This window comes from Rhinopithecus roxellana, chromosome 8 (genome assembly GCF_007565055.1).
Source record: "Rhinopithecus roxellana isolate Shanxi Qingling chromosome 8, ASM756505v1, whole genome shotgun sequence".
Classification (NCBI taxonomy): Eukaryota; Metazoa; Chordata; class Mammalia; order Primates; family Cercopithecidae; genus Rhinopithecus; species Rhinopithecus roxellana.
The window spans coordinates 48,412,385-48,434,817 of NC_044556.1; the positions used below are offsets into that span (position 1 = coordinate 48,412,385).

The 22,433-nt window shown below is 46.7% G+C and overlaps 1 non-coding gene across 1 annotated transcript; it reads left to right on the forward strand.

Moving 5' to 3' along the window:
• Positions 1-5,701: 5,701 nt before the first annotated feature.
• TRNAH-GUG lies at positions 5,702-5,773 on the forward strand. The gene has a single exon. It is a non-coding gene; the product is annotated as a tRNA-His (tRNA).
• Positions 5,774-22,433: the final 16,660 nt, after the last annotated feature.

Below are 22,433 nucleotides of genomic sequence, written 5' to 3' on the forward strand. Positions count from 1 at the left end.
ACCCTAAAAGGATATGCAATTCTTTCAAAGATGGATGTAGATAATGATAATAGCTGCGATGAGACCACCGGTGATGATGATAGTGATAATGACTAATGCTCTTGGAGTGTTTACTATGCATCAGGGCATGGGCTCAATGTTTTATTCCGTGTCTTATTTAAACTTGGAACACCCCATTTTGAAACGCATTCCTATTGGGCCCATTTTACAATGCAGAAATGGAGGCACAGAAAACCTGAGTGACTTCAGAGTCACACTGCCATGGAATGAGGCTATCTGCTCACGTCTACAGCTTCATGGAGAGAAGAGTCCAAGGTTCTCTTGTTCTTCTGCTAGGGATTGTCATCTTCTCAGAGATGTGCAGCCTGAAGAATCAGCGAAGGCAGGTGCGGCGAGGAGGGAGGGAGAGAAAGGAGGTACGTATTGAGCTTGGGATAGGTAGATTCTGGAGCTCCAGAACTGAGCTTCTGCCTAAAATGCACCTTTTGTAAACAGCATTTACTTTTCTAACAAACCCTTAAGCCTTCAGGCAGGATTTTCATCATCTAACTTGAAGCAGATGGGCAACAAAGACCCCATATATCTGGACGTGGAAGAATGAAGGTCAGAAAAGAATAGTTACAAGGTTAACTACGCCTCTGTGTGGAACAGGACGAGTAGTCTTTAGTTTTTTTGCCGATGACTACCCTGATTGCTCCACAAAGAGGCAAGTGGTGCCTGGAAGTCTGACGACATCTGACTCAGACACCTGTCCATTATTAAATGCCCCCACCCCCAGGTTGTGTATCCTCACTTCTTTGTGCCATTGCACAGGTTCTAGATGCCTGAGAGTGTGGTGACACGGAGGCCAGAAGTTGTGTGGTTGTCATGTTTCCGAGTTGACACCAGGCCGTGGGAGTAGGGGCAAGATGCAGGAATACCAGATCCATGACATTCTCCCCGGCCCACACTGCCTCCTGCACTTCCCCTATGGGAAGCCGCCCCACCACACGTGACCACCATAGCCTCTTGGTCTGAAGTCACCCACTTCCCTATCCTTTGCTATGCTTAATTTGTCATGCTCACCATGTGCATTCCCTGTGCCCGAATGGGGAAATGCTTGTGGGGAGGACACAAGCTGGTTGTGTTCCCACTGCACGGTCCCTTCTTGATGCCTCCAGATGTGGGCTCAGTGGGGCAGGACTTGCTCACCATGCAGCTACTCACCTAGAGCAAGGCTTCACACCTCGTGAGCACCCAATGCTCGGTGAATGAAGGCGTTCCAATGCAGGTTTCTGAGAGACATCAAGAATTCTACTGGACTTCCCACTTTTAGTCCTTTGAATAATTCGGGTAATGGGAAGATAGAAAAAGCTTTTCAAACCTGAGTGTTCTTTGTAAAGTTTATTCCAAGTCTAGAGGGCACCTTCTGGAATGAGCTCACCTCTCTGTAAGGGGGCACCCCTTCAGCCTGTGGGACTCTGTAGGTAGAGAGGAAGGTAAACCCTGAACATTGAAGAGAAGGAGAAGAAAGTGGGTAATACTAGGGACAGCCTGGAGTATGACAGACAGACACAGATGGAGAGGTTGGAAAGGCTGGGCTGGGTCGAGGAGGTGTCAGGAAGCAAAAGGACCTGTATGTCCAAGAGCCCGATTTAGGGTGTAAAAGTCAGAGTTCAGTTTTGCTGAAGAGAGTCAACAAAAGAACCAAGGCAAAGGGAGCCAATAACTCCAAGAATCCAGGTCTGCATAAGAAGCATGGTCAGGTGCAGGATCCTATGGCTCCAGAGATTTGTCTCCAGTGAGATGAGTTTTACAGAAAAACAAAACAAACACCGTCAAGGAAGGAATAACACAGAGGTAGTTATTAGCATGCTAATTCACCCTTGTCTAGGAGGGAGAACCGTCCGTAGATCGTTTGCATTCAACAAAAGCAGAATACAATTCATAAAGAAAAGAGAAGAGGAACAAATGTCTAGAAGGGGCCATTCTTTCCTCTCCTGTTTGATTAGCCTCTTGACAGGAAGCAGTTTAGAGTCCCTCCATCCAGTTTTCTCTGGATTCAGTTAGGTAGATCACCAGAGAAAACAATTACAATTATTGGAAGACTTTCTAAACACCTTGGAGGTTTAGCTGTGGAACATGTGCCAGAGAGTATCTCTGGGCAGTCAGTGTCCACCATGTCTTTCTGCTGTGCCTCCTGCTTAGGTAAGTCAGGCGGGCACCACCCCCTCACTGGTACATTAGACTGATATATGGAAACTTTGCTGTGCTGGCAAGAGCACGAAGGAAAAGGCTCTCTCACTGAGTTAGAAAAATATATTGGAAGATAAATTGGCACACCTCCTGTTGAAGTCAAACTAAGAACACGTAAAGAGATGCCTTCGGCTCCTGGCAATGTTGGAGTAACAGATACCCGATTTACTCTCCTACCTGAAATCTGCCCACTGCTCCTCTCTGCAAACAAACAGGTGCCTGTAATCCCAGCAGTTTGGGAGGCTGAGGTGGGCTGATCCCTTCAGCTCAGGAGTTTCAGATCAGACTGGGCAACATGACGAAACCTCATCTCTACCAAGAAAAATTGAATAATTAGCCAGGCATGGTGGTGTGTGCCTGTAGTCCCAGCTACTCAGGAGGTTGCAGTGGGAGGATCGTTGGAGCGTGGGAGGCAGAGGTTGCAGTGAGCCAAGATTACACCACTGAAGTCCAGCTTGGGCTACAGAGTGAGACCCTGTCTCATGGAAGGAAGGAAGGAAGGAAGGAAGGAAGGAAGGAAGGAAGGAAGGAAGGAAGGAAGGGAGGGAGGGAGGGAGGGAGGGAGGGAGGGAGGAAGGAGCCGGTGTGGTGGCTCATAACTGTAATCCCATCACTTTGGGAGTTTGAGTCCAGTAGATCACAAAGTCAGGAGATGAAGACGATCCTGGCTAACATGGTGATACCCCCATCTCTACTCAAAATACAAAATACAAAAAATTAGCCGGGCGTCGTGGCATGTGGCTGTAGTCCCAGCTACTTGGGAGGCTGAAGCAGGAGGACTACTTGAACACGGGAGGCAGAGGTTGCAGTGAGCCAATATCACACCAAAACCACAGTATCAGAGATGAGAAATTTGCTGGATGGGATTAACAGCAGATTAGATGTTGCGGAAGAAATGATCAGGGAACATGGAACCATGAATAACTGAAAATATGCAAAATGAAACTCACAGACAAAAGATTTTTTTTTAGTGAAAAGATTATCAGTGAACTGTCGGGCAGACTTAAGAGGTCTAATTTACAAGTAATGGGAGTTCCTGAGAAGGAGCAGGGAGGAAAGAAAACATTTATTTTCTTTGTGTTATTTTTATTAGGAATGGGGTCTCAGTACATTGCCCAGGCTGGTCTTGAATTTCAGGCCTCACTCAACATTTCCCGATTTGGCCTCCCGAAGGTGTGAGCCACTGTGCCTGGCCAATGTCTGAAGAAACAATAGCTGAAAACTTCTCAATCATAACAAAAATTATAAATCCAGTGACCCAAGGAGCTGAGGAAACCGAAGCACAAGAAACATGAAGAAAACCACTCCTAGATACATCTTAATAACATTGCTCAAATCCAACCAGAAGAAAAAGACATTGCACATACACAGGAACAAAGATGAGGATTGCATCAGCTTCCTGTCTGCTCCTGCCGGACTCTACCAGGAGCAGCAATGCGCTTGAGCAGAGAAGCAACATCTTTAAGGTACTGAGGGCAGGGGAAGTTAGCCTAGAATACTATGCCAGAAAAAATAAATTCCCAAAACTGGAAGTGAAATAAGGACATTTAGAGATGTACAAAAGCTGACCAAATTCACCACTAGCTGACCCACACTACAAGAAACATCAAAGGAGTCCTCTAGGCAGAAGGAATCCAATACCAGATGAAAATCCAGATCTACATGAGGAAATGAAGAACACCAGAAATGGGTAACTATACAAGGTATTTTTTTATTTTGTAAATTTCTTTTGTAAAAATTTGACTATGTAAACAAAAGCAGTAACACTGTGTTGTTGGGCTTATAACAGGTAAAAGTAAAGTACATGTCAGCAGTAGCATCAAGGCCAGAAAGTGAGGTGTAATATCACTTGAAGGTTGACTGTGATCAGTTAAAAAGATTTGCTCTAAGCCCTAAGGCAATTACTAAAATAACAAAAGAAAGAGTTATAGCTAATAAGCCAACAGAGGAGAGAGAATGGAATTATATAAAAACCGTGTGAACACTATGATAGAGTAATTGCTCTTCCTATAGTAATTGAACCTCTATGCTGTAGAAATACACCAGTGGCTGAAAATGTCCGGTACAGGAATGTCTAGAGCGTTATATGTTAATTGTAAAATCACGGAACCAATTTAACCTCAAAAGCATATGGAAAGGGCTAAATGAATGACAGTTAAAGGGAGAGAGAGAGAAGAGCGGGCCAGGCGCGGTGGGTAATCCCAGCACTTTGGGAGGCCGAGGCAGGCGGATCACGAGGTCAGGAGATGGAGACCACCCTGGCCAACATGGTGAAACCGTCTCTATTAAAAATACAAAACTTCACTGGGCGTGGTGGCGCGTGCCTATAATCCCAGCTACTCGGGAGCCTGAGGTAGGAGAATTGCTTGAATCAGAGAGTCGAAGGTTGCAGTAAGCCAAGATCGCGCCACTGCACACCAGCCTTGCAACAGAGCGAGACTCCGTCTCAAAACAGAGAGAGAGAGAGAGAGAGAGAGAGAGAGAGAGAGAAAGAGAGAGAGAGAGAGAGTTTCCAGAATCCTAGCGGACCTTGATTTATGTCCTCATGTGGTAGGCGAGACACGGAGGAGGGGAGGATAAAGTTGGTCTTGCTCTGTCGCTCTGCCTTTCCATGAGACATGTGCTGGATAGAAGAAAGTTACCAGCGGTTTAAGCATTTTTAAAATGCAAGAAACGCTCCGTAGAACGGGCTCGAAACACCCACCTCTAGACTTGGAAGCAAGCACACCACTGGACTGCCACACACGAACAGTCAACTCTTGCTCTGGTATTACCATGCAGAGCAAGGGCCCATCCAACGTGAGGCGGAGCCACTGCCTTTTGTAAAACAATTGAGCTGGCTCCAAAGCCTCGGAAAACCGGAGAGGCGCATCTTGCTGGCTACGGTTGAAACCCATGCATTGAGTGATTCCGAAGCCGGAAGCGCAGGGGAATGGCCGTCGCCGCGTCCTGCCTCTCGCAGGCGTCAGACCCAGCATCCCAGGAAACGTCCGGGTCCGCGACTCCCTGGGCCTGAGCAGCGTGGGTCCCAAGGAAAGCAAGTAGAACGCCCTGTGGGCTCTAGTGATGGCTCTTCCCGTTCTTGGCACCGCCTTCACCTGAGTCTTTGCGCTGCTTGCACTCCTCTCGCTCACCTCGGCTTCGGTCGGTGGGGCGGGAGAGAGGAAGGGTGAAAAGCAGAAATACGGAGAGGCAGGAGAGAAGCAGAGGAGGTGCGGACCAGGACAGAGAGACCTCCTGAGAGAGGCTGGTGCAGGGAGGCCCAGGCTGGAGTGGAGGAGATGAGAATTGTTCTCATCACATATGAGGATTGGGAGGAAGGGAGGGAAAAGCAGAGCAGGCATAAAAGAAAAAAAAGCGCGAACCCCCCCGTGGCTGTCTGGGAACAAATCCGCTTAATAATCGAAATCTATTGACGTCAAAATTACTAGAGCAAGCTCAGACATTGCCGCTTGTCCTGTAGCTCGCCGTGATCGTATAGTGGTTAGTACTCTGCGTTGTGGCCGCAGCAACCTCGGTTCGAATCCGAGTCACGGCAATGTCGTTCGTTCAGACTATAGCTTTTTGCTCCCCGCAACCAGGCACCTCAGGGGAAGGAAAAAGGCCTCACAGCTCACTAATCTGGCAAGGAATCCAAAGGAAGCCTTGCACGTGCTCTGTCCTGTGTCTGAGCCTCATGCAGCAAATAACCCAGTCAGCCCTGTTGGTGGCTTACACGAAGGCAATAGTGTGCTCAGAACCATTTTTCCAGTCACTGGGGGAGGTCAGGGGAAAGAAAAGAGACCTCACAGCTCACTAACCTGGGAAGGAGTCCAAGGGAAACCCTGGACGGGCACCGTCCTGTCTCTGAGCCTCACAGAGCGAATAACCCAGTCAGCCGTGTCGGTGGTGGCTTACATGAAGGCAATGGTGTGATCAGAACCTGTTTTCCAGTCACTGGGGCTGTTACACACGAAACTTTTAATGACTTTAAACTCCAAACTCTTTGTTGTGGCCTCCAATGACTTGTCTCCGTGCCCATCACCAAGTTTGTATGTCAACAGGAAAGTGTGGAGAAGGGCGATCTCTTGCCAGGGGTCTTTCCACCTCCACTTTGCCGGGTGGAAATGGGCCTTGGGCCTGGAGCACTTCCTTCCCAAGAGACAAGGAGTCCTCACAGTCTGTGCTGGGCTCACCTCCTTATGTGGGAGTATCTTTCCCTGGATCAGACTTAGTGCGTACCCCTTTGTTCCACTTAAACATGTGCATCGACTGGCACCTGACCAGCTGCTGTATCTGCCCCCTACTGAGGGGAGGGGACGGGACCCTTTCTTCTGCTTCTCAAGAGGCTGTGTGTGCAGGCCAAATGGAGGGGCCTGCTGGCCATGGGGGACCAACGCACAGGACTAAAGCAGAGCCCATATCCCGCTCTGTCTCCTCTCTGTGTGAATAATGTGTTGTTCTTCCATCCAGCGCTTGACTGCTTGTATTTCCTTGGTGACTCTGATACCGAGAGGCTGTGGCCAGAAGTGTTCAGACTTCTACTCCTGCTGATAAGGAAGAGATTCCACTTGCTGGACAAGACAAATGAAGATTCTTCTTGCATGGGTCTTTTTGTGGACACGTGCATTCATTTCCCTTGAGGAATGCCAAGTACTGGAATTGTTGGGTCATAGGGTAGGTGCAATGTTAACTTTATTAGAAACGGCCAAATGGTTTCTTCTAGAATGGTTTCTCACCAGCAAGGAGAGTTCCACTGGCTGAACATCCTTGACAGTACGTGGTATGTTCTGTCTTTTAAATACACCCGTTCTGGTGGATGTAAAACAGTACCACATAGTGGCTTCAATTTGTGTTTCCTTTAATGAGTAATGCTGTTGAGCATATTTACTAATGCCTTTCACCATTTAGCATCCTTCTTTGCGAAAAGAGGCTATCAAAGCAACTTCCCTATTTCAATTGGCTTGACTTTTTATTACTGATTTCTAAAAAGTACTCTCTATATTCAAGATTTGAGTCATTTTTTTTTTCAGGTAAACACAGTGCAATTATCTTCTCCCAGTCTGTGGCTCACCTTCTTACTTTCTCATGGTGATTCTTGATGAGCAGAAATTGATAACTTTGGTGAAATTCTACTTTGCTTTATTTTTTCCTGTTATCTCTTAAAGCAGAAATGTATTCTGCTACATTCTCTTCCAATAACTTTCTGGTTTCGTTTTAATTTCTAAATCTATGGCATACCAAATTCATCTCCTGACCACAGCGAGCTTAGCATCTGCTAATGTCCTGATCCCCAGGAAACTTCTCTATACTGTTAATACACTGGCAAGAGTTCCTTCTCTGCTCTTCGACAGCTACAGGCCCTGTGCCTCCCTCCATTTCTTCCCTACTCCTCTCTCCCTCCATCTCCTTCTCTCTTTCCTCTGGTGTAGCTGAGAATTCCAGAGACACCAGAAACAGAGAAGTGGGCAGGTCCAGTCTAACCTATGTCCAAGAACCCAGGTTCTGTGTTGGAAATCTGTGTCAGCTCTTGCCTGACCTTGGTTAAGTATCTTAAATTTTATGTGCCTCAACAGTTTTCTATGGAAGGTTGGGCCACTTTGCAAACTCTGCCTTACACTGCTGTTGTCAGACATGCCTGGATTTAGTGACTACTCAATCAATAATGTAATCACTAGAATTACAAAAATCATTGTCATTGTCCTCTGCCTTATTTGTGAACAATCACTCTCCAGATTGTTTTCACTTTACCTTTGCTTCTAGAACTTCACGCAGATGGAATCACGGTGTATCTACTCTGTTCTACATGCTTCTTTCTCTCTGCGTAATGTCTCTGGCTCTACCCATTGCTGAGTGTAGCACATGTTCATTCCTTTTTCATTGCTGAGTAGTATTCCATTGCAAAGAAATAGCTCAGTTTGTTTGCCATTCCCGCCCCACCCCCAACCCAATAATGAGTATTGGCTATTCTGAATAAGCCTGCTTTGAACTTTCTTCCCACAAGAGATATTGAGGGCATTTGCTTTCATGTCTCTTGGGGAAAACCTCGGTGCAGAATTGCTGGTACCAAAGAGTGGGATATGTGCAAGTCCATAAAAACTGCCAAAACTTGTCCCAAAGTAGTTGTGTCATTTTACATTTCTATCAATGATGTGTGAGAGTTGTTGTTGTTCTTCATCTTCTCCAAGATTAGGTGTTTCCTCTCCTTATAAATTTAGCCATGCTAAGGGGAGTTACAGTGGTGTCTCAATGTGGTTTTAATTTCCATTTTCCTGATAGCTAAACATACTGTATGTGCTTTGTTGACCACGTGTGTACCTTTTATTCCTGTGTATCAGTTCAAGTCTTTTACCCATCTAGCATACTTGGGTTGATTGGGTTTTTTGTTGTTGTTGTTGTTGTTGCTGTTTTAATTACCAGGTAAGAAGATCTCACCATACATCATAGTTACAGGGTTTGGGGGTCAGATAGGTTTTGTGACTGTTTTCTCCCAGTCTGAGGCGGACTCATTTCTTCACTTTCTTTGTGGTGTCTTTTGGTGAGAAGATATGGCTAATATTGATGAAATCTAATTTATCAAGTCTTTCCTTTATACATGTTTTTTTCTGTGCCCTGTTTAATAAATCTCTGTCTACTAACAAGTCACAAAGTATCCTCAAAATGCTTTATATCTTCAGCTTTTAAGTTTTGGTCTATAATGTCCCTCAAGTTACTTTCAGGTATAGTGTGAGGGAGAAATAACCTTGTTCATCTCCTCCTTCTCTTTTATGAAAATCAATTAATTGAAACTATTTCCTTTGCCTCTTGAACTGCTTTTATTGAAAACCTATGGCCGGTCATGGTGGCTCATGCCTATAATCCCAGCACAGTAAGAGACTGAGGTTGGTGGATCACTTGAGCCCAGGAGTTGGAGACCAGTCTGGGCAACATGGCGAAACCTCATGTCTACTAAAATGCACCTGTAGTATGAGCTACCCAGGAGGCTGAGGCAGGAAGATCACTTCAGCCTGGGAAGCGGAGGTTGCCGAGATCAGGCCACTGCACTCCAGCCTGGATGACAGAGTGATACCCTGTCTCAGAAAGCAAAAAGAAATTAATAGGGGGGGCGGAGCAAGATGGCGGAATAGGAACAGCTCCAGTCTCCAACTCCCAGCGCGAGCGACACAGAAGACCGGTGATTTCTGCATTTTCAACTGAGGTACTGGGGTCATCTCACTAGGGAGTGCCGGACAATCGGTGCTGGTCAGCTGCTGCAGCCTGACCAGCGAGAGCTGAAGCAGGGCGAGGCATCGCCTCACCTGGAAGCGCAAGGGGGAAGGGGATCCGTTTTCCTAGCCAGGGGAACTGAGACACACAACACCTGGAAAATCGGGTAACTCCCACCCCAATACTGCGCTGTAAGCATACAGGCACACCAGGAGAATATATCCCACACCTGGCCGGGAGGGTCCCACGCCCACGAAGCCTCCCTCACTGCTAACACAGCAGTCTGCCGCGATCTATCCGCAAGGCAGCAGCGAGGCTGGGGGAGGGGTGCCCGCCATTGTTGAGGCTTAAGTAGGTAAACAAAGCCGCTGGGAAGCTCGAACTGGGTGGAGCTCACAGCAGCTCAAGGAAGCCTGCCTGTCTCTGTAGTCTCCACCTCTGGGGACAGCGCACAGCTGAAGACCAACAGGGGAAGTAGCGGGAGCCGGTGCAGACGCGAACGACTCTGTCTGACAGCTTTGGGGAGAGCCGTGGATCTCCCAACGCAGAGGTTGAGATCTGAGAACGGACAGACTGCCTGCTCAGGTGTGTCCCTGACCCCTGAGTAGCCTAGCTGGGAGAAATCCCCCACTAGGGGCAGTCTGACACCCCACACCTCACAGGGTGGAGTACACCCCTGAGAGGAAACTTCCAAAGGAAGAATCAGACAGGTACACTCGCTGTTCAGCAATATTCTATCTTCGGCAACCTCTGCTGCTGATACCCAGGCAAACAGGGTCTGGAGTGGACCTCAAGCAATCTCCAACAGACCAACAGACAGTCCTTCTGACTGTCAGAAGGAAAACTATCAAACAGGAAGGACACCTATACCAAAACCCCATCAGTACGTCACCACCATCAAAGACCAGAGACAGATAAAACCACAAAGATGGGGAAGAAGCAGGGCAGAAAAGCTGGAAATTCAAAAAATAAGAGCGCATCTCCCCCTGCAAAGGAGCGCAGCCCATCGCCAGCAACGGATCAAAGCTGGTCAGAGAATGACTTGGACGAGAGGAGAGAAGAAGGCTTCAGTCCATCAAACTTATCAGAGCTAAAGGAGGAATTACGTACCCAGCGCAAAGAAACTAAAAATCTTGAAAAAAGAGTGGAAGAATTGACAGCTAGACTAATTAATGCAGAGAAGATCATAAACGAAATGACAGAGATGAAAACCATGACACGAGAAATACGTGACAAATGCACAAGCTTCAGTAACCGACTCGATCAACTGGAAGAAAGAGTATCAGCAATTGACGATCAAATGAATGAAATGAAGCGAGAAGAGAAACCAAAAGATCAAAGAAGAAAAAGAAATGAGCAAAGCCTGCAAGAAGTATGGGATTACGTAAAAAGACCAAATCTACGTCTGATTGGGGTGCCTGAAAGTGAGGGGGAAAATGGAACCAAGTTGGAAAACACTCTTCAGGATATCATCCAGGAGAACTTCCCCAACCTAGTAGGGCAGGCCAACATTCAAATTCAGGAAATACAGAGAACGCCACAAAGATACTCCTCCAGAAGAGCAACTCCAAGACACATAATTGCCAGATTCACCAAAGTTGAAATGAAGGAAAAAATCTTAAGGGCAGCCAGAGAGAAAGGTCGGGTTACCCACAAAGGGAAGCCCATCAGACTAACAGCAGATCTCTCGGCAGAAACTCTACAAGCCAGAAGAGAGTGGGGGCCAATATTCAATGTTCTTAAAGAAAAGAATTTTAAACCCAGAATTTCATATCCAGCCAAACTAAGTTTCATAAGTGAAGGAGAAATAAAATCCTTTACAGATAAGCAAATGCTTAGAGATTTTGTCACCACCAGGCCTGCCTTACAAGAGACCCTGAAGGAAGCCCTAAACATGGAAAGGAACAACCGGTACCAGCCATCGCAAAAACATGGCAAAATGTAAAGACCATCGAGGCTAGGAAGAAACTGCATCAACTAACGAGCAAAATAACCAGTTAATATCATAATGGCAGGATCAAGTTCACACATAACAATATTAACCTTAAATGTTAATGGACTAAATGCTCCAATTAAAAGACACAGACTGGCAAACTGGATAAAGAGTCAAGACCCATCAGTCTGCTGTATTCAGGAGACCCATCTCACATGCAGAGACATACATAGGCTCAAAATAAAGGGATGGAGGAAGATCTACCAAGCAAATGGAGAACAAAAAAAAGCAGGGGTTGCAATCCTAGTCTCTGATAAAACAGACTTTAAACCATCAAAGATCAAAAGAGACAAAGAAGGCCATTACATAATGGTAAAGGGATCAATTCAACAGGAAGAGCTAACTCTCCTAAATATATATGCACCCAATACAGGAGCACCCAGATTCATAAAGCAAGTCCTTAGAGACTTACAAAGAGACTTAGACTCCCATACAATAATAATGGGAGACTTCAACACTCTGCTGTCAACATTAGACAGATCAACGAGACAGAAAGTTAACAAGGATATCCAGGAATTGAACTCATCTCTGCACCAAGCAGACCTAATAGACATCTATAGAACTCTCCACCCCAAATCAACAGAATATACATTCTTCTCAGCACCACATCGCACTTATTCCAAAATTGACCACATAATTGGAAGTAAAGCACTCCTCAGCAAATGTAAAAGAACAGAAATTATAACAAACTGTCTCTCAGACCACAGTGCAATCAAACTAGAACTCAGGACTAAGAAACTCAATCAAAACCGCTCAACTACATGGAAACTGAACAACCTGCTCCTGAATGACTACTGGGTACATAACGAAATGAAAGCGGAAATAAAGATGTTCTTTGAAACCAATGAGAACAAAGATACAACATACCAGAATCTCTGGGACACATTTAAAGCAGTGTGTAGAGGGAAATTTATAGCACTAAATGCCCACAAGAGAAAGCAGGAAAGATCTAAAATTGACACTCTAACATCACAATTAAAAGAACTAGAGAGGCAAGAGCAAACACATTCAAAAGCTAGCAGAAGGCAAGAAATAACTAAGATCAGAGCCGAACTGAAGGAAATAGAGACACAAAAAACCCTCCAAAAAATCAATGAATCCAGGAGTTGGTTTTTTGAAAAGATCAACAAAATTGACAGACCGCTAGCAAGGCTAATAAAGAAGAAAAGAGAGAGGAATCAAATAGATGCAATAAAAAATGATAAAGGGGATATCACCACTGACCCCACAGAAATACAAACTACCATCAGAGAATACTATAAACGCCTCTACGCAAATCAACTAGAAAATCTAGAAGAAATGGATAATTTCCTGGACACTTACACTCTCCCAAGGCTAAACCAGGAAGAAGTTGAATCCCTGAATAGACCAATAGCAGGCTCTGAAATTGAGGCAACAATTAATAGCCTACCCACCAAAAAAAGTCCAGGACCAGATGGATTCACAGCTGAATTCTACCAGAGGTACAAGGAGGAGCTGGTACCATTCCTTCTGAAACTATTCCAATCAATAGAAAAAGAGGGAATCCTCCCTAACTCATTTTATGAGGCCAACATCATCCTGATACCAAAGCCTGGCAGAGACACAACAAAAAAAGAGAATTTTAGACCAATATCCCTGATGAACATTGATGCAAAAATTCTCAATAAAATACTGGCAAACCGGATTCAGCAGCACATCAAAAAGCTTATCCACCATGATCAAGTGGGCTTCATCCCTGGGATGCAAGGCTGGTTCAACATTCGCAAATCAATAAATGTAATCCAGCATATAAACAGAACCAAAGACAAGAACCACATGATTGTCTCAATAGATGCAGAAAAGGCTTTTGACAAAATTCAACAGCCCTTCATGCTAAAAACGCTCAATAAATTCGGTATTGATGGAACGTACCTCAAAATAATAAGAGCTATTTATGACAAACCCACAGCTAATATCATACTGAATGGGCAAAAACTGGAAAAATTCCCTTTGAAAACTGGCACAAGACAGGGATGCCCTCTCTCACCACTCCTATTCAACATAGTGTTGGAAGTTCTGGCTAGGGCAATCAGGCAAGAGAAGAAATCAAGGGTATCCAGTTAGGAAAAGAAGAAGTCAAATTGTCCCTGTTTGCAGATGACATGATTGTATATTTAGAAAACCCCATCGTCTCAGCCCAAAATCTCCTTAAGCTGATAAGCAACTTCAGCAAAGTCTCAGGATACAAAATTAATGTGCAAAAATCACAAGCATTCTTATACACCAGTAACAGACAAGCAGAGAGCCAAATCAGGAATGAACTTCCATTCACAATTGCTTCAAAGAGAATAAAATACCTAGGAATCCAGCTTACAAGGGATGTAAAGGACCTCTTCAAGGAGAACTACAAACCACTGCTCAGTGAAATCAAAGAGGACACAAACAAATGGAAGAACATACCATGCTCATGGATAGGAAGAATCAATATCGTGAAAATGGCCATACTCCCCAAGGTTATTTATAGATTCAATGCCATCCCCATCAAGCTACCAATGAGTTTCTTCACAGAATTGGAAAAAACTGCTTTAAAGTTCATATGGAACCAAAAAAGAGCCCGCATTGCCAAGACAATCCTAAGTCAAAAGGACAAAGCTGGAGGCGTCACGCTATCTGACTTCAAACTATACTACAAGGCTACAGTAACCAAAACAGCATGGTACTGGTACCAAAACAGAGATATAGACCAATGGAACAGAACAGAGTCCTCAGAAATAATACCGCACATCTACAGCCATCTGATCTTTGACAAACCTGAGAGAAACAAGAAATGGGGAAAGGATTCCCTATTTAATAAATGGTGCTGGGAAAATTGGCTAGCCATAAGTACAAAGCTGAAACTGGATCCTTTCGTTACCCCTTATACGAAGATTAATTCAAGATGGATTAGAGACTTAAATGTTAGACCTAATACCATAAAAACCCTAGAAGAAAATCTAGGTAGTACCATTCAGGACCTAGGCATGGGCAAAGACTTCATATCTAAAACACCAAAAGCAATGGCAGCAAAAGCAAAAATTGACAAATGGGATCTAATTAAACTAAAGAGCTTTTGCACAGCAAAAGAAACTACCATCAGAGTGAACAGGCAACCTACAGAATGGGAGAAAATTTTTGCAACCTACTCGTCTGACAAAGGGCTAATATCCAGAATCTACAAAGAACTCAAACAAATATACGAGAAAAAAACAAACAACCCCATCAAAAAGTGGGGAAAGGATATGAACAGACATTTCTCAAAAGAAGATATTCATACAGCCAACAGACACATGAAAAAATGCTCATCATCACTCGCCATCAGAGAAATGCAAATCAAAACCACAATGAGATACCATCTCACACCAGTTAGAATGGCAATCATTAAGAAGTCAGGAAACAACAGGTGTTGGAGAGGATGTGGAGAAATAGGAACACTTTTACACTGTTGGTGGGACTGTAAACTAGTTCAACCATTATGGAAAACAGTATGGCAATTCCTCAAGGATCTAGAACTAGATGTACCATATGACCCAGCCATCCCACTACTGGGTATATACCCAAAGGATTATAAATTATTCTACTACAAAGACACATGTACACGTATGTTTATTGCGGCACTATTCACAATAGCAAAGACTTGGAATCAACCCAAATGTCCATCAGTGACAGACTGGATTAAGAAAATGTGGCACATATACACCATGGAATACTATGCAGCCATAAAAAAGGATGAGTTTGCGTCCTTTGTAGGGACATGGATGCAGCTGGAAACCATCATTCTTAGCAAACTATCACAAGAACAGAAAACCAAACACCGCATGTTCTCACTCATAGGTGGGAACTGAACAATGAGATCACTTGGACTCGGGAAGGGGAACATCACACACTGGGGCCTATCATGTGGAGGGGGGAGGGGGGAGGAGGGAGGGATTGCATTGGGGAGTTATACATGATATAAATGATGAATTGATGGGTGCTGACGAGTTGATGGGTGCAGCACACCAACATGGCATAAGTATACATATGTAACAAACCTGCACGTTATGCACATGTACCCTAGAACTTAAAGTATAATTAAAAAAAAAAAAAAAGAAATTAATAAACAAACAAAAAACCCTATGGATCTTATAGCTGTGGGTCAGTTTCAGGTCTGCCAAGTCAGTCTGTTTATGTATTTGGGTCTCCCAATGCTGCTTGCACACTGCCTTGTTTATAACAACTTAGAGTGAGTCTGAAAGTCAGGTTGTGCAAGTCCTCTGGTTTTCTTTTTCATACAGCACAATAAGCTTTGAATTAGGTCATAACTTATGTAACCATCACACAGATCAACATATGCTGTCACCTCATCCCTCTCATTTCAATGTGGGACACAAGCCCTCACTCATCTATGCTGATTGCCCCATTGGGGCCAAGGATCCTTGTTATGGGAAATCAGGGACCCCGAATGGAGAGACCAGCTGGAGCCATGGCAGAGGAACATAAATTGTGAAGATTTCATCTTAATATTTATCAGTTCTCAAATAATACTTTTATGATTTCTTATGCCTGTCTTTAATCTGTTAATCCTGTTATCTTTGTAAGCTGAGGATGTACGTCACCTCAGGACCACTGTGATAATTGTGTTAACTGTACAAATTGATTGTAAAACATGTGTGTTTGAACAATATGAAATCAGTGCACCTTGAAAAAGAATAGAATAATAGCGATTTTTATGGAACAAGGGAAGACAACCATAAGGTCTGGCTGCCTGTGGGGTCGGGCAAAAAGAGCCATATTTTTTTCTTGCAGAGGGTCTATAAATGTACGTGCAAGTAGGAAACATATCGCTAAATTCTTTTCCTAGCAAGGAATATTAATATTGATACCCCGGGAAAAGAATGTGCCCCTGCGGGGAGGTCTATGAACGGCCACTGTGGGAAGGTCTGTCTTGCGCAGTTGAGATAAGGAGTGAGATAAGCCCTGCTCTCCTGCAGAACCCTCAGGCTAGTAGGGTTGGGAAAACTCAGCCCTGGTATATTTGTGGTCAGACTAGTTCTCTGCTCTCGAACCCTGTTTTCTGTTGTTTAAGATGTTTTCCAAGACAATACACATGCTGCTGAACATAGACCCTTATCAGTGGTTCTCTTTTGCCCTTTGCCCTGTGATCTTTGTTGGACCCTTATCAGTGGTTCTGCTTTTGCCCTTTTCCCTGTTCCCTCAGAAGCATGTGATCTTTGTTAGACCCTTATCAGTGGTTCTGCTTTTTGCTCTTGGAAGCATGTGATTTTTGTAACTAGTCTCTGTTCTTACACCACCTCCCCTTTTGAAACCATTAATAAAAACTTGCTGGTCTGAAACTCAGGTGGGCATCACAGTCCTACTGATATGTGATGTCACCCTGGGAGTCCACCTGTAAAATTCCTCTCTTTGTACTGTCTCTCTTTATTTCTCAGCAGGCTGACACTTAACGGAAAATAGAAAGAACCTACATTGAAATATTCGGGGTGGGTTCTCTCAATAGATCTTCTCTTCTACCCTCTGGAGAGAATAAATCTTCAGTTGTCTGCAGGAAGGATGAACACGCAAAAAGTCCACAACACTCAGCACAGAGTCCAGATTTTAGTGGTGGGGTTGGTTGGGAGGAAGCTCACATTTCAGACCTTTCAAAATCTTAGGAAAAGTTTTCTTTATTTCTGACTGTGAAATGTTACAAAGCTTTGGATCATTTATAATTTCTTCTTTTTCTAGAAAGATCACAGGAGACCTAATATTTGTGTCCCCCAAAAATGCCTTGGTTGAAACCATAACCTTCCCCCACCCACCCCTGGAAAGTGTTAAAATTAGGAGGAGGGGTCTTTGGGAGGTAATTAGATCCAGAGGGTGGAGTCCTCCCGAGTGGGATTAGTGCCCCTATAAAAGGGACACTAGAGAGCTCTCTCAGCCTCTTTCAGCCACCTGCAGATACAGTGGGAAGATGGTAATCTACGACCAGGAAGAGGTTCCTCACCCTAATCCTACCATGCTGGCATCTTGATCTTAGATTTCCAAACTCCAGAACTGTGAGAAATGTCTGTTGTGGATAAGCCACCCAGTTTATGGTACATTGTTATAGAAGCTCCAACTAAGACAGAGATGGAGTCCCACGGAGGGTGTCTAATTTTTGATGCTGGTCATTGCGTTCTTGCAAATGAGAAACTGACAGAGAACTGACATTTTACTGCATATGAAAGAAGAGAATGGAGGGGCAGAGATACAGAACTGGGAAGAACAAGCTGGAACCACAAAACTGATTTCAAGGTCTGGCACTTGAATGTCTGATTTTAGAGAAAGAGAAGACACTGGTAGGTGTATCCAGAGAAGACCTTCAGCGGAAACAGCAAATATTTAAAAGCCATTTGATTACATCTTTCACTTGTTTGTATGTAGTCCCTCTTTTGCCGTCTTTGTAAGTCTGGCACAGGTGAACTGGATGTGTTTGTCCAATGTGTTTTTGGAATGCAAGTATAAATAAAAATGACTGTTATACTTCAAATATTCATCCCAGAACCTCCTAGAGTTCCCTTAGGTTCCGACAACTGTGCATTGAAAGTACAACAGGCCCATCCTGGGGATTAATTTTCATTGCACATTTTCAGGAAGAGGGAGGAGGAGGAGGGGGAATGTGACAGTCTCAACAACAGTTGCTATACTCTTACAGAAGTGGTTTTCCTATGTGCTTCTCAACAGATCGGTCCTTTCTTCAAATAAGAGCAGTTGGAACAACAAAGGCTGCTCAGTTGTATCCTTGAAATCCACGGAAATCCTGGGTAGGGAAGCTCCAGTACCACCAACTGGAAAGAAGGGGATGCCTAGTAGCTGGTACTGGCCGTTGTCCTAGGCTCTTTCCACGTTGACAAACTGAAGACGGGGACTTGAGTCACATTCACCAGCCACGGGAGGACCTCCAGACGAGGTTTGGTCGACTTCATGGTAACTTTAGATCCTGAAACCTCACTGGATTTTTCTTCTCTTCCCTTTGATCTCTCTTCCGCTTACTCAACAGGACAGGACTCGCCGCCTTTCTTTCCCAACAGAAAGGGATCCCTTGCGTTCAGGACCTAAGTGAGTAGCTGCTTTCCCCGACGTGTCCTTCTGGGCCTGGGTATCTCGACGTGTCTTTCTGGGCCTGGGTGTCTCGGGAGCTCAGGCTGACCAGAGACTGAACTACTGGCGAGTGGGACCAGTAGGAGCCTGGAGAGGTGCGCCCCACCAGGTTGGAAATTTGGCGCCCGGGGTCGAGAACAGCAGTCAAACCCTCTTCTTCCCCGCATCGCACACCTGCCCCCTCCCCACTACCCCGCTGGATGCTGAACGAAGTGGCCCCTAAGGCTTCTCTGCAGGCCCAACCCAAATAGGCCTGAAGCTCCAGGAGGGGCGAGAGGATCCTCTTTGAGCGAAACCAGCCTTCTGCCTGGCTGGCCCTGGTCGACACACTCACAAGCCGAACTGGCGGACAGAAAGGAAGAAAAGACCTAAAGGTAGAATCTCATGATGTCGAGATGTTAAAACCCTCCAATTTTAAGGTCCGACTGTGCGGGGGAGGGAGGGGTTCTCGAGCTGGATGGACCCCTGAGCCTTCATCTGGAGAGTCCTCAGCACAAGCTCAGAGGGCAGGACTATGCGCACCAATGGTTCTCAACAGGCAGCAACTTCACCCTCACATGCTTCCCCCATCCCTGCTGGGACACTAGGCCACGATGGGGGAAGCCGGGAGGGAGAATGTTAACCCCTGGTATCTATCTAGTCAGCGGAGGCGAGGGATGCTGCTAAACACCTTACAATCCACCGGAGGGCCCCTCCCCAACCCCGAAGTAGCCATTCCGCGGAGGTGGAGAAACTCGCGTGTAGATCAATGCCCACGCACTTGGCCGACGGGAAAATCACAAACTGGCGACCAATTGGCATCTTGGATATGAGGAAAAAACTCCAGCGTCAGAGGGAACTCTCGGGTTTTGCCTGGAGCGTAAGGAAGGGTGGCGTTGCCGTCGCCTAAGATGGGAAAATGGCAGGTGTCGCAGGTTGCAGGGGAAGGTAGGAGACCAGTTGAGGGCCCCGGAGCCTCCCTGGAAAGAGTTTTCCATCTAGCCGGTCTCGGTTTCCGCATCCGTGTGAGTCCTTTATGATGTCGTGGATGCCAAGGTCTGAGTCCTTTATGATGTTCGGGTGCCTCGGTGTCACCCCGGGAGCCTCCTCGCTCCTACCTGCTCCTAGCTACCCGGTAGCGCGGCTCTGACCACGGCGACCCGCGACTGTTTCTCCACACCTGCAGCTTCACAAAGGCATATCTGTAGGTCAGTGTTCAGGTGCAGCCGGGACGCTGCAACCCGCTCCAGGACTCGCCTCGCGGAGTGCTGGGTGCGTCGCCTGCGGGCTCCTCTTTTGGAGAAAGGAGGGAGGAAAAGGCCTTGTGAGACCACTCCAGGAGTGACCAACGACGCCCACAAGGCCCAAGTCCTCCCAGCGCACAGGCAAACAGTCACTTATATGGCAAGAAGGTTGAGAAAGACCCTCCCGTGCCCCCCTGCTGGTCTAGTGGCTAGGATTCAGCTCTTCCACCACCGCATCGGGGTGCGATTACCGGTCAGGGAATTGTTTTGCACTGACCGCCCACCCACAGGAATCTTTCTTTACTCCGCTATCAGCCGGCTTGCTCCAACGGCCAGAGGCAGAACAGTCTCCCCTGCGAGGTGCAAACCCTGGCGAAGGAGGGTAAGTCCTGGCGGACGGCCTCTCATGACACACCGCTTTTATTTGTCTCCGTGTCCGTCATCCGCAGAAGGGGCTTTAGAGAGCGACTGAGCGTCTCGCTCAGGTGTACACCGCCATGCAGGGATGCCAGCCCTCGTGGAGCTGCACCCAAGAAGCCCACTGTCTTTGCCGCCTCCGCCGTCCTGGAGGCGCCGATTGGGCTGAGCTGCAAATAACAGAGAGGCAAAGGCAAATCGCGGCGTTTGTGCGTGCCACACATTGTCAGCTGACACAGGCGGTCAGCTGAGCCTCCTCACCTCCGTTCGCAGCTAACGTGCTTCTTAGGCCTTGGAACAGGCGACCGGAGGCGATGTCCGCGAGGTTAGGAGGGGGGTGAGCGGCGGGTGAGGTCCTCCAGGACCGCCCGTTTGTCGATTAAGTGGCAGAGGGGGGCCATGTTCGCTTACCCAACAAAGTCAGCAGGTGGAGTAGACACAAATGGAAAACTGGCCGGTGCCCTAAGCAGAAGGCAGGTGTAAAAATCACTAGGATGTCTAAGCGATGGTACCACAGTCAAATCCCGCAATGTCTGTCTACACTCGACCAAGCAATTGCGCACGCTCCCCCTTTGCGGTTCAGTACTCCCAAGAAGGGTTGGGACGAAATCCGCGTCCACTGTAAGCTCAGGGGAGAGCAGGAGCCAGGGAGGTGAAGTGCACAGACTCGGCAGAGGCAGCGAGCAGAACCGCTGGGGTGAGAGGGCGCGGTGGCTGCGGGGCGGGAGCCGCTGCTGAAAGGAGGTCTGGGTTGTCGTGTGGGTGACTGCCGGTGGAATCTGGCTGAGAGTGGTTTGGAAGAATGGCGACGGGCGAGCAGAGGGGAAGGTGGTGACCCTGAGCCTCCTGCCAGGGCGAGGAGGCTGTGCTATCCCTCCTCTCCCCTTACCTGGCGGGGACAGACGTAGTCAGGAAGGGGGTTCTCCCTGGACGAGGCTAGTCCGCCGCACTCCGGCTGCGCGGACCCCTGCGATTTCCCCACACGCGGGGCCCTCTTCCGGGGTGCTGTTTGTGCTACCGGGCGACTGGGTTCGCATTCTCTCCTGACATGCCTTGGCTCACCGCCGACGCCTATATCGCCGCCAGAGAACCTTCGCCGCACTTCTAGGGATCTTGAGGGCCTTGTTCTCACTCAAGTTCACCAACAGACAGATATGAGCTCTCTGTGCTTTACATGCTGAATTTGGCTATCGGCAAAAAAGCCCTGATCCAGAGCTTGGGTCTCCTCCCGGCCTGCACACGACTTCCCTCCTAGCGCGGCTCTGGGCTCGCGGGTGGGCAGCCTCCAACCGGTGTGGAACCGCGGCAGCCGCAGCCCCCGCAGGCTGGCGGTCAGACACTAGCAGGAAAAGGGACACAAGGCGTCCGTGGTGGGAAAGCATGGGAGACATCGCTTTCCCACCTGGACGAGAAGGTCTCCCTACAGTCTTTAGAGACAAGATGGTGGGAGGCACCCGTTCCAGGAATAAGGCGGCTGCTCCTGAGGCCTGGCTCTGCACCGAGGCTCCTGGGTCGCACGCTCCCTCTCCCTACCCGCTGTAGCAAGAGCTGCTTCACACATCTCAGCTGGCTTCCTCTTCCGCCTCTGCCTCCTCTTCCTCCCCAGCCGTCCGTGGGACAGCAAGGCCCCCAGCCCCTGGGAAAGACCTAGCCTCCTCTCCAGCACTTGGAGAGGGAGTTGGATGCACATCTCCTAACCCCAGGAGGACAGAGACCCTGAGGTGGGACAGGACTCCTTCCCTTGCCAGGAGAGGGTAAGGAAGCGAGTCAAGGACAGAATTTTCTTCAGCAAACAGTAAAAGGGGAAGTTTGGGGACGCTAAGATTTTTAAAACCTTTGCCCCATCACATAAGTAATGTATGATTTTCCACTACACAAATCAGCACTCCTACTGCTCCCTCCTTCCCCACCCCCAATCCTGATTCTGTTTACAAAGAACTCTCAAAAACACAGAATTATGTATAACAGTTCCCAGTTTACTCAGGAAATTCTGAGATTACAAAGAGATTTTACAAATAAACAAGTGAAGAGAAGAACGTTGGTGGATCCAACATAGTACGGCCATGGTTTTACACTGAAAATATAGAAAGACAACCTCAGAATAAGGAAATTTTTGGGACTGAATAAATCAAGTTTATCATTAGAATGCAGAGAAAAAAACTCTCCAAATGTTGCTAATCTTCTGTTTTAAACTACTGGTTGGATTGGGGAGCGGGAGAGCACGGGAATTCACCAAAGATTTTTGGATGAAAATTAACCAC